Source organism: Ailuropoda melanoleuca, chromosome 2 (assembly GCF_002007445.2).
Source record: "Ailuropoda melanoleuca isolate Jingjing chromosome 2, ASM200744v2, whole genome shotgun sequence".
NCBI classification, from domain to species: Eukaryota; Metazoa; Chordata; class Mammalia; order Carnivora; family Ursidae; genus Ailuropoda; species Ailuropoda melanoleuca.
The window spans coordinates 185,620,150-185,631,470 of NC_048219.1; the positions used below are offsets into that span (position 1 = coordinate 185,620,150).

An 11,321-nucleotide genomic window follows, 5' to 3' on the forward strand; every position below is an offset into this window, starting at 1 on the left:
AGCCAATAATTTTCTTCATTCTTACTCAAGTCTTTTTTAACCTCATTCTTACCTAACTGTAGACTCACAGGAAGTTGCAAAAAATAGTCCATCGATTTCCCTTGTACTTCCGCCAGCCTCCCCCCATGGTGGCCTCTTCTATGGGCACAGTACAAAATCAAAATGAGGAGGCTGACGCTGGCACAACGCTGTTCTCTAGACCACAGATCTTGTTCAGGTTAAAGATTTCGTGTGTGTGTGTATAGGTTCATTTGTGTGTGTGTATAGTTCTAAGCAATTTTATCCCATGCATAGATTCTAGTGAAGGATTTTAAATGGGTGATATAATCTGGTTTCCGTTTCGGACACCAGGGGCTGTGAGAAGAATAAGTTGGGTCACAGCAGTTAGGAGGCTCTATTCTTATGGGAGCCAGTGGGGCTTCCAACTAGTGTGGGGGCAGCAGAGAGAGTGACGAGACAATGGAATTCTGTGGGAGGTGGAAGTGGTGGGGACAGCCAGGCTTGGGGTAAACCGGATGCAGGGAATAGGGGGGCAGATAAAATACTCCAGGTTTCTGGCTTGAACAGCCAGGTGGTCAGCAGTGTCGTTTGCCAGGAGGAAGACGTCCGCCCAAGGAGCAGGTTGGGTCACAGCTGCTCTGAGCATGTAAGTAGGAGCTGCAATCCACCTCTGATTTGGGCAGAGGACACACATTTGAGAATCCGTGGCATTTACACAGCATCCAAAGCCCTTAAAAGCCCCGCATGAAATTTGAAGACTTTTCTTCAGTTACAAAGATGGGCAATATAACTAATTATTATGATAAAATCATTTTACTTTAAGAAAAGAAGCCCTGGGTGGCACCACCAAGGGTGTGAGTGTAAGGAGGTGGCCCCGAGCAGAGCTCTGACAGCCCAATACCCTAGTTAGTGCACGCTCGTTCTTCACCATTTACTGGTCATTTCGTTGGGAGTGATGTCTCCTTGGAGAGACTGTAAACCTCCCAGTGGCAGAGAGCCTGTCTTTTTATAGCAGTGTAGCTAACACACCGTGTTCTATTAGTTTCAGGTGTACAATATAAGGGTTCAACACTCCCATACATTAGGCAGTGCTCATCAAGATAAGTGTAGTCTGCCCCCCCTTCACCTGTTGCCCCCCAGCTCCCAGCCCCCTCCCGGGAGAAGATCCTGTCTTAAAATCTTGCTCTGCTCCTCACAGTGCCTGACACAGTGGCATGAACACTAGGAATGCTCAATAAATGTGGTTTTGTCCAGCAAACGTTTACAAATTGTGACCTTTTTGCCTGGTATTAGGACAAGCACCAGGGAGAACACCAGCGTCATCGGCTTGGCGGTCAGTGCCCATTTCCACCTGTAACGACGTGAGGACGCGCATGCATTCGGGACAGACATTTTCCTCTCAGGTAGGAAACCCCACAAGCTCTGATGCGGATCCGATTGTACCAAAAAAGATGCCAATTTAAAACAAGGGGTTCATGTTTTTCTTCTCAATGCTGGCACCAACCACCTTCAACAATTAACAAAAAAGGATGCTATCCTTGAATTACCACATGCCAGAATAACTATCGTTTATGAGATACTCTTGAGAGGTTTTGGGAACTGTTAAAAACAGGTTGTCAAAGCTCTACAAATTCCTAAATGATAATGGAAGCACAGCTTGTAAATTAACAGAATATTTCAACTATTTCTATCATGTGAGGCTCGAGCAGAGAAATCATCTGATGTGTCAGAAACAAGAAAAACATGTTTTCTATTCCATAGAATGCCCTTTGAGTCCTTTATCTGATTTCATGGGCTCTGTGCACAGCTGGATGGCTAGCTTGACACTGACTACACAGCAAGGCGGTATGAGGATCGTGTGAATGGCTGTTTGCTATGAACCTGCAAAATCTCTTCTGCAGAAAATTCTCACTCTCCAGAAATTTCAGAAGATTTTCCCCTTGTCACTTAAAAATCCATACCATCATTCATTCACCCAGGGATTATTTATTGGGCTCCTACTACGTGCCAGGTGTCAATCTGGGTGATGAAGCTATCGACGTGGGTGAAACAGACAAAAATTCTTGTCCCTCCCCCACTTAGGGAGGTCCCCGGAAAATAAATGCAACTCATGAAGGAACTCAGAAAAGAAACCTGAGTGAGGAAAAGGGATAACAGTTGCGATGTGCTGCAGACCAGAGCCAAAGTGCATCCCATGTTCTGGGATCCAACACGAGCCCAGTCTGTTTAGCGAGCCAGACAAAGCTGGGACCACGACTTGCTGTAAGGATCCTTGAGAAGTCATCTCTGATGATTTGGTTTTATGATTTTATTTGACAGGTACTATTAGACCAACCAAGCCTAATTTGGAAAAAAAAATCAGTATGTTATTTGCATCTCAAATTAAGTTCTTCTTTCTATTCCATTTATATTTGTTTATCCTGCACCTCCAACCACACAAGTTGGAGTGTCCTTACTAGAAGAGGCTTAAACTGAAAGGATGATAACACTGGAGTCAAAGGAGAAACCAGGGGCGCCTGGGTGGCTCAGTCCGTTAAGCGGCTGAATCTTGATTTCGGTTCAGGGCATGATCTCAGGGTCCTGAGATTGAGCCCCGGGCTCGTGCTGGGTGTGGAGTCTGCTTGAGATTCTCTCTCTCCCTCTCCCTCTGCACCATCTCCCTGCTTGTGTGCACACGTGTGCTATCTCTCTCTAAAGACAAGAAAAAGAAAAAAGAAAAACCCAAATCATGAAAAATTGGTGTTGAGGCTCCTGGTGTCCAGGGCTGTACTTAAGGTAACTGAAAACCCAGTTCAGCACCCCAGAACCAGTTTGGGAGCACAGATGCCGTGTGTCATTTGTGCTCTGTGCGGGTCAGCAAGGACACGGCTGGCGGTCAGCCAATGGAAACTATCCATCGCAGATCTCACCCTCTCCCAAAATCTGCAGTGATATTTCCCATTTGCATCTAATTTAGCGGCCTGTTCATTGTAAGACATGCGTGAACACTCCTCTCTTACGTTAATTTTCACACATGAATCAATGTAATTTCACAGCCACTCAGATCAGAGTTCAAAAATACTACTTACTTCTTCAGACGCTCCTGGCAGCAGGTGGCAGACATAAAAAAGTTACACAGAGGGTACCCCAAAAGGCTGTCACCCAAAGACTGCCATGGTCACTATCATGAGACCCTCATGACGAATCTGGAATCCCAGTCACCGTCTCTACTCTTATTCCACAGCGTGTCCACCAAATGGTCCTGCCCTCAGCCAGGGCTCAAGGACCAGGTCACAGTGTATAAGGAGGTGGGGGTGGTGGGAAGAAACACGCCACGCGGGCAGTTTGCTTTGGAGCGCAGTCTGCCTTTGAATTCAGTTTATCTTATCTCACTTCCATCCATCCATCCATCCATCCATCCATCCATCCTTCCGTATTCTCTCCCCCCCAACGCCCATGCGCGTATGCACACACCTGCATACACACACTCATACACACGCACACACACCTCTCTTTGGCCTGATGTTAGAAGACAGGGGCCTTTCTAAATGGTCTACAGGTCATAACCCGGACTCACCTCAACAGCATGCACTTGACTATTGGGAAGAGCTGGGGAATCTGGCAGCATTTCTTTAACAAGTGTCAGGAAGTATCCTGTGGGGCCAGCAGGCGAAGGGGGGGTGCNCAGTCTGCCTTTGAATTCAGTTTATCTTATCTCACTTCCATCCATCCATCCATCCATCCATCCATCCATCCATCCTTCCGTATTCTCTCCCCCCCAACGCCCATGCGCGTATGCACACACCTGCATACACACACTCATACACACGCACACACACCTCTCTTTGGCCTGATGTTAGAAGACAGGGGCCTTTCTAAATGGTCTACAGGTCATAACCCGGACTCACCTCAACAGCATGCACTTGACTATTGGGAAGAGCTGGGGAATCTGGCAGCATTTCTTTAACAAGTGGAGGGGAGGGGGAGTGGGGTTTGGGGGTGGTGGCTGAGCTTCTTGGAGAAGGGAGCTCATTGGTCTGCCAAAGGTGGGCTTTGTTCCACTGTCAGTCCTCTGAATCCTGGAATTGAGAGGAGAAGCAAGGGGTTTTTGGTGCTAAAGGAGCCACAAAGATGCCCAAATGCTGGGTCTCCTGGGCTGGTCCTAACGTCACCAATTCCAGCTGGCTAGCCATGGCGGTACAAGGCTTGCTGGACCATGAGCTCAGCCTGGCCTTTCTCCTCATCTTCTCTCCAGCTCCCGTGGATGCCTCTACTGGAAGCCTCTACTGGATCCTCCAGATCCACTGTCCACCCTTCTCCACTCTGCTCTGTGTCCTGAGACTGATCTCTTGTCCTTTGCCATCTGGCTGTTTGGCCAGCGAGGGTGTCTGAGCATCGCAGGACTGTGAGGGCAGGAAATTAGTCCTCAGGCTCCTCCCTGCAGGAACCGCTTAGGCGGGCCACCTGTGACAGTCAGGGGTCCTATTCATGGCCCCTTCCTAGAGCCCATCGCTACCCTCTGCCCTCACCCCTCCAAGCCTCCTGCTTCCTTGCCCCGAGGTCCTGCACCATGCCTACGGTTTCCTTAAGCCCTGCCCGCACCTTTAAAAATAGTTCCTTATTATTTTTACATCACGTCACCCACTTTGAAGGCACCATCTGTTTCCTGATGAAGCCTTGACTGGTAGGGTCCTGAGAACACCTGCAGCCTCGGGGGCAGACATGCGCGGGCTCTTCATGGACTGTCACCGCCATTACTACGGCGTGACCCTAGGCAAGTAATTTAGTCTCTTTAAAACTGTTTTTTACTTGGTGAAATGTGGATGACACTAGTACCCACTATTGAAGGTTGCCATGAGGAGAAACGCAGCCATCGAGAGGCTTCACACAAGGTAGCGCGTACAGTAAATGCTGGAAAAGAGCAGTTCTCTTTAGAAACACTGCGCTCCAGCCTGGACCGCATCCCCACCCGTGCCACCATCCTCTCCTACTCATCCTCATCTGTCCAGCACTGCCAACCAGTTACCAGCCCGCCATCGCCCCCTTCTGCCTGGGAACATGGACATGGGGGTCCTCCGCTAACTTCTCAAAACTGATTTTCATCCTTGACCACCCCTGCCGGTCACTTCTGAGGTCTACCTTCCTTCCTCATTGTCCCCAAGAGCCACTGCCCCTCAGACGTGCTGGCCTTCTAATGGGTCATTCTGGCACAACTTGAACAACTTCAGACTCATTAAAACATTACCAGCACCCTGGAATTGTCTACAGTGCTCCAGACCCAGGTCTCCACGGGGTCCTGCTCAGGTCTCTGCCCTGTGTTCCTGTCGCTCTCTGACCACCTGGCCTGTGCCAGCCCGCCCACACCATGGCTTCTCCTACTGCCGACATCCTGATGAGTCCCAAATCCAGATTCCTAGACCTGATCCATATATTCAGCCAAGCACCCCACTCTGATGTCACACAAGCACCTCAGACACAGCATGTCCGAACTGTCCCCAGTCCCCTCCTCCCTGACTCCTATTCTTGTTATGAGCACTTCACCCCTCAGTCAGACTCCCGGGCCAGCAACCCTGAGGGTCACCAGTGACTCATCCCTCCCCCCATCCCCCCGCATATCCTACCAGTTTGCCAAGTCCTGAAGGCTTTCTCTCTCCTTATCTTGTGAATCAGTCCCCTGATTGATTTCACTGCTGGCTCACTGGTCTTTCCTCTGGTGAATTTCAAACGCCCTCCCATCAGCTCCTCCTTCTGCCATGCCACCAAAGCAAGCTTTCTGTGTCCATATTTGATCATTCTACATATCTTTCATCACTTAAGCATCCCAATAATGTGATAAGGTAGGCTCTGTAATGATCCTTATTTTCAGAGGAGCAAATGGAAGTAACAGAGGTTAAGTCACGTGTTGCAGGTGCACGCGGCTAGTAAGAAAGAGCAGGTGGAGCCTAGAGAGTGTTAACCAGCTTCTGGCCACTGCAGTATTTGCCTCTGCTTTGCTTCCACCCTCTCCCACCTTTACCCCCTCTTCACTTTTCCTTACAGAGACTTAAACTCCTTCAGGGTTCCCATTGTCTACCCTGCAGGATAGAGCCCCAACTCTTGGGCTTGGCACCAAGGGGCTCCGCAAGCCAGTCCTTGACAGCCTCCTCACTGCAGCTGTTACTCTTCCCAGAGAGAAGGGCCCCCAGCAGCTTCCTCAACAAGCTTCCTTCTTTCTGCTCCCTCACCAGTAATGCATCTTAAATAAGATGCATTACTCCAACCCTCACCCCCATGTTGTACCTGGTGAATTCCTGCTTTCTCTTTGAGTTTCACCATAAGCACCTCCTCCTCCAAGAAGCCTTCCCTGACCTTCCCAGGCTTTCTGTGCCCGTGTCCATACGACAGCGCTTGGCAAGCTGCTACCACTCCCCTTACATGTCCGTCTCCAGGGGGCGGGGCCCCGGCTCTACTGGTCTTTAGAACCCCAGTGCCTGACACCTGCTAGATTTTTCAAAAGTTGGTGAATACAGATAAAGCAACTTGTGAAGGGCAAGGGCAAAGAAAGCAGCAGAGATGGCTATGAACAGCGTTGTGTTGTAACATCCGTTATATATATGTATTGCTTTAACACAGAAAGATTCTAACCTTTATAACTACAGACCATCTCTATTCATCACACTTCCTCATTACATATTGAAGCTGGAATCTGCCCATGGAGTCTTTATTCTCTCAACCATCCTTGATTAGACAAATGATGTCATGATGTTGGGAGGGGTTCCTTTATAAAATCCAAATCAAATAACTCTTCTTCAAAGTTAAGCTTGTTTCAATCAAATATAAATATCACCCAGCCCTAGAACCACTTTCACAGTTTAAACGCAAAATCTTATCTTGCAGAGACCATTAAGAGTGTGACTGGGAACTGTGTGTGAGGGGTCAGAGGTCTAACAGAAATGAAAGTCCAAAAAAGAATGTGTCTGGATGGACATGCCTGATTTCTATAATAATAGTCCAATAAAACATCACATCCCCTATTGTTCAGGCCTTCCTCTTAGGAAGAACTGGGTTCCAAACTGACGTACACTGATCCATTACTAATTACTGATTTCCTCTTGAAGGGTCAGATGACTCAAGAGTAACACTCTTGATGATTAAATAACAAAATAGTTGCCCTTCATCTGGTTAAAAAAGCGTCCAAGTTTATGGTAAAATCTCCATATAGGTAGCATTTTTTGAAAAGAGGGGTTGTTGAGAAAGCAGAAAGTTATACTAAAATGATTAAACTTGGTTACCAGTCACTTCATGGAAACTCCATATCCCGCCCAGCCACTGGATCAGAAAGCTGACTCTAGCCTAGAGGTGTTCACTTGTGAGCCAAAAATTCAAATGTGTTTCATATACTAGTTACAAAGGCGGTAAATTAAATTAATACATTTTCTAAGATCTCCCAACAGGAGCTGAAATGACCAGAGCTAAATATTCAGTTAACCAGAAAATCACAAGCTCCAGGAGTCCACTGTTGAGCATTCCAATGGCTCAAGACATTCCAGATGGTTCTCAAAAAAGAGACAGGCATTAACTCTGTGAAATTTTTTCCTTGGATGATAGATCATCAACTGAATCCAGGTAGAAAAAAGGTAAATAGCTGGAATGGGGCATATTCTAGAAAGGGTGAGAGATAAGAAGAAAAATAACTGGTGTTGTGAGCATTGCCATTTTATGTGAGATGGATCCGTGGACAGAGGGTATTCAAATGGCTTTCATTGAAAATCTTTGTGAAATTCTCTTCTTTCCAGTGACCACCCCAGCCTGAACCACTTTATGACAGAAAAGTGTCTCAGTTCTTTTCCGCTGAGCTCTTCTGTCTGAACATCCTCAGTTAATCCTTGAAGAGGAAAACTAATGATCTGCAAAGATGGCCACCAACATGCCTTCCCGCCACCACCCCCCCGGCCCCCCACGCACAGGCGGCCTCACCTCCCTCTTCTTGCATCTGGGCTGTCTCTGTGACTTGTTTTGCCTGATGGATGCTGCGTGGGTGACGCTGTGTGACTTTCCAGCCTCTCCCTGACGAGGCTTTGCAGCTGTGCATTTGCCCTTTTGGAAGCCAGCTGCCATGCACAGGTCAGGCTAGGCTGCTGAATGATGAGGCCATGGAGAGACAGAGAGGGAGAGTGAGAGCTAGAGAGAGAGAGCAAGAAACAGAGGGCACTCACCCAAAGCGGAACCCAAGCCCCCTGACCAACAGCCCACACCGAGGTCCTAGGCAAGTGAGTGAGGCCATCTTGGATTTTCCAGTGACAGGTGAGCGGCCCCAACATCATAAGAAGAGAGATTCCTGCCCAGTCACAGCCCTTCCAGCCACTCAGCCGAGGCCCCTAACATCACAGAGCAGAGAGATGCTCCCTGCTGAACCATACCTGCCTCTCTGACCCACGAGATCTGAACAAATACAGTGATGATTAAGTCCACTAAGTTTTGGAGCAGCCTGTTACCTAGAAATAGATGATTCATCCATAAAATGCGGCCAGTTCTATCAAGGGCGCCTACCTGCTCACACCGGTGAGGTGCCGGGGATATGCGTGTTTCTGGGAGCAGGGAAAGTGCTCAGCGCTGTCCCAGGACCTGCCAGGCAAGGAACACTCCACCAGAGTGGATGCTGTTGCTACTGTCATTGTCAAAGACAGACTGAATGACTCGCCAGTAATGTCCTAAAGGGAGATTGTTCTCAAAGAAGACTGTTTCACACACCCCCTGAGGCCCTTTTCCTGTCCGCATATTCGGTGAGTACTGAGACAGAGGTAACCTGAGCACATTCCCCACGCCTCATGCTCCTGATGTGAGCGCACCTGCAGTAGAAAACAGCGTGTCCTGGGAGATCACAGGCCCTTCTGTGGACACCGGCTTAGAGAAGCAGCCCCAGGCAGTTCTTCCAGAATGACTCCCTCCCCTGCCACTTCTGAGGAGCAAAGCTCCTCTCCTGGCCTCGCAGAGACTCCATTGGACCAGTTGGGTGTTCTTTCCAGGGAGGTATAAATGGGGCACATAGGGACACACCGTTGATGTCAAAGAGACCCCAGAAAGATGGGTGGCCTTGGTGAACAGCAGCCGTGGGAATAGAGCAAAAAGACCCCAAGTCACCACAATGGAAGATAACACAAGACCCCTGCGGGAACCTGGTTCCTGGGTCTTTTCGTTCTCTGCCAGCGATCTTGATTCTTTTATGGTACAAACAGTGGTTGAGAAGGTTAGTGCCTTAGTTACTCCCATCTCTTTCATCCAGACCAGCCCACTCCAAATGAATGTGTGGTCTAAGTAAAATCAGCATTTGTCCTGCAGAGATCTTCCAGACTCTTAGGTGTCAAAGGAGGTGGTTGCCCCAAATCGCTTCCCATGCTGGAAATTCTGGAGCTGCCCCCGGAAGACACACTGACTCCCTTTGGAACCCAGTCTTTCTTCCCCCACTTTTGGTTCTTGCGTGACACTAAAATCCTGTCCAAGTCTTGAAGTTTCCTTCACGGCAGCCCGTTCCTTTCCCCCTGGCCGCTTTTGACTTGGGAGCTAATTTTTTTTTTTAAAAGATTTTATTTATTTATTTGACGGAGATAGAGACAGCCAGCGGGAGAGGGAACACAAGCAGGGGGAGTGGGAGAGGAAGAAGCAGGCTCATAGCAGAGGAGCCTGATGTGGGGATCATGCCCTGAGCCGAAGGCAGACGCTTAACCGCTGTGCCACCCAGGCTCCCCGGGAGTTAATTTTGATCCCTAGTGCAGACTCTCCCATGGGCCACCTTGAGAAGTCACTACTGTCACTCACAGCGCAACCCTTTCCACGGGCCTCCCCCTCAGCCACCAAATCCTTGGAGATTCCCTCCAAAACAGCATCCATCCTATCACTGTTCACTTCCTTTTATGTGGAACTGGGAGGCTTTATAAAGAACACTGGGTCAAGGCAAGTCTTTACAAGTCTTTGCCTAAGAGGATTTAGTTATAAAATACCTAAAGGGCTTCTTTATAATGGAAATTCAACCTTTGTAATGTAAATCCCACCGTATGGCCCCTGCAAGCAGAATGAGAGCAATATTAATTTACTTACTACTTAATTATTCTCTCTCCCCCTCAACACCTCCAGGGAGGTAGGGCTTCCAGGGACCTGAAGAATTTCTTCCACTCCTTTCTGACATTCCAAACCACTTCTGCATCCCAGGAAGCCTCGACGCTGACCTTGAAAATGACAAGACAAATTGGGAAGCACCCTTAATCACAACAGACTTTGTAGGAGAAGCCACGGCTCTTGCCCAGTCCTGACCATGCCCCCCTCTCATTCTTTTGTTTGGTCTAGTTGACAGAATCATACCAGCTCCTTTACACCACGGTCTGTAAACTGTTCTATTGTTCTTCAAAAGAACAAATCAAAACTAAGAAAATGCCAATATTTTAGTCTGTGTAATATGTTTTGCGGATAAAACAAGTCTGGGACTAAACATAAGACAGGGTAGTACTTATGAATTAGGGTCATTCGTTTATTTTTATTATTATTATTATTATTTATTGAGTGCCTATTAAAGCCATAGCATGATTTCTACAAAAATAGTTCATTGTGATGAATAGTGATTTTAGTAATGACAATTCTGTGTAGGTGTACGTGGGCCCCGTGTCTTATTTACTCCTCACACAATCCTGTTTAGCAGACAATCAAGCAGAGGTTCTGGGAGACCAGAAGCTCTCCCTGCCTCCCATGCAGCTTGGAAAGGCGTGATGAGGATTCAAAGTGGTTTGTGTTGTTTTCTTTTAACCCCAGCTGCCATGTTTTCCTACAAGGCTGTATCCTAAAGAAGAGAGAAGAGAGAATCATTATCCTCAGTCAGTCTAGAAAATATTTTTGTTCGGTTCAGTATTAAAGCCACAAACATTTCCTATCTTTAGCTTGCAAACAACTACCCAATCCATTGAAGCGATAATTCTTGAATTAGAGTCACCCAAAATTGCGTTTCTTCACTTTTCGGTTCAACTCTTGATACTTTGGAGTCCCTCTCCCCCCCTTATTTCTCTTTTTCCTTTGCCCCAGAATCTCCAACTTCCGGCTGTGACCTAATGATGTTTCCTCATTATGTTTGTTTGTCAAGGGCCTGCTGCACTCGACATTCCCCAGCTACCCGACCCACTCATTTGAACTTAATGGTTGTTGATTAGTGTCAAGATTCAAAGGATAAGCTATTCCTCACTCCTCCACTTTACTTCCTACCCCAAAGTCATGGTGGGCATCGGGAGCGGGGGGTGGGGGGCAGTTGGCCTCTAACTTCAGCCTGGATTCTCTGAGGCATTACTCCAAGCAGAAAACGGCAAAGTCACCATTTGGTTTTT

At 47.8% G+C, this 11,321-nt stretch overlaps 1 long non-coding RNA gene across 2 annotated transcripts; it reads left to right on the forward strand.

Moving 5' to 3' along the window:
- Positions 1 to 1,293: 1,293 nt before the first annotated feature.
- Positions 1,294 to 10,225, forward strand: LOC117801143. 2 transcript variants are annotated; one of them, XR_004623646.1, is made up of 3 exons: positions 1,294 to 1,403; positions 4,235 to 8,741; positions 10,090 to 10,225. It is a non-coding gene; the product is annotated as an uncharacterized LOC117801143 (long non-coding RNA). The 2 variants fall into 2 exon arrangements; XR_004623647.1 differs by having other exon boundaries at positions 4,235 to 9,205; positions 10,090 to 10,193.
- Positions 10,226 to 11,321: the final 1,096 nt, after the last annotated feature.